We start from the raw sequence: 1582 nt of genomic DNA on the forward strand, positions 1-1582 counted from the left end.
AGATTCTCAAAACCAAGGTTGACATGTTTCGAGTTCCTTTCAACATTTTGGAAATCCCGCTGAAACTTTGGACATTCTCGCGAAGGGTTCCCAATCCCCGACAAGATTGGTACCCTTTCACGTCCAAATCTCTCAAACTCCGGCAGAGATTCTCAAAACCAAGGTTGACATGTTTCGAGTTCCTTTCAACATTTTGGAAATCCCGCTGAAACTTTGGACATTGTCGCGAAGGGTTCCCAATCCCCGACAAGATTGGTACCCTTTCACGTCCAAATCTCTCAAACTCCGGGAGAGATTCTCAAAACCATGGTTGACATGTTTCGAGTTCCTTTCAACATTTTGGAAATCCCGCTGAAACTTTGGACATTCTCGCGAAGGGTTCCCAATCCCCAACAAGATTGGTACCCTTTCACGTCCAAATCTCTCAAACTCCGGGAGAGATTCTCAAAACCAAGGTTGACATGGTTCGAGTTCCTTTCAACATTTTGGAAATCCCGCTGAAACTTTGGACTTTCTCGCGAAGGGTTCCCCATCCCCGACAAGACTGGTACCCTTTCACGTCCAAAACTTTCAAACTCCGGGAGAGATTCTCAAAACCAAGGTTGACATGTTTCGAGTTCCTTTCAACATTTTGGAAATCCCGCTGAAACTTTGGACATTCTCGCGAAGGGTTCCCAATCCCCGACAAGATTGGTACCCTTTCACGTCCAAATCTCTCAAACTCCGGGAGAGATTCTCAAAACCAAGGTTGACATGGTTCGAGTTCCTTTCAACATTTTGGAAATCCCGCTGAAACTTTGGACATTCTCGCGAAGGGTTCCCAATCCCCGACAAGATTGGCACCCTTTCACGTCCAAATCTCTCAAATTCCGGGAGAGATTCTCAAAACCAAGGTTGACATGTTTCGAGTTCCTTTCAACATTTTGGAAATCCTGCTGAAAGTTTGGATATTCTGGCGAAGGGTTCCCAATCCCTGACAAGATTGGTACCCTTTCACGTCCAAATCTCTCAAACTCCAGGAGAGATTCTCAAAACCAAGGTTGACATGTTTCGAGTTCCTTTCAACATTTTGGAAATCCCGCTGAAACTTTGGACATTCTCGCGAAGGGTTCCCAATCTTCGACAAGATTGGTACCCTTTCACGTAGAAATCTCTCAAACTCCGGGAGAGATTCTCAAAACCATGGTTGACATGTTTCGAGTTCCTTTCATCATTTTGGAAATCCCGCTGAAACTTTGGACATTCTCGCGAAGGGTTCCCAATCCCCGACAAGATTGGTACCCTTTCACGTCCAAATCTCTCAAAGTCCGGGAGAGATTCTCAAAACCAAGGTTGACATGTTTCGAGTTCCTTTCAACATTTTGGAAATCCCGCTGAAACTTTGGACATTCTCGCGAAGGGTTCCCAATCCCCGACAAGATTGGTACCCTTTCACGTCCAAATCTCTCAAAGTCCGGGAGAGATTCTCAAAACCAAGGTTGACATGGTTCGAGTTCCTTTCAACATTTTGGAAATCCCGCTGAAACTTTGGACATTCTCGCGAAGGGTTCCCAATCCCCGACAAGATTGGCACCCTTTCACG

Source organism: Streptopelia decaocto (genome assembly GCF_964273445.1).
Source record: "Streptopelia decaocto genome assembly, contig: HAP1_SCAFFOLD_51, whole genome shotgun sequence".
In the NCBI taxonomy this organism is placed as follows: domain Eukaryota; kingdom Metazoa; phylum Chordata; class Aves; order Columbiformes; family Columbidae; genus Streptopelia; species Streptopelia decaocto.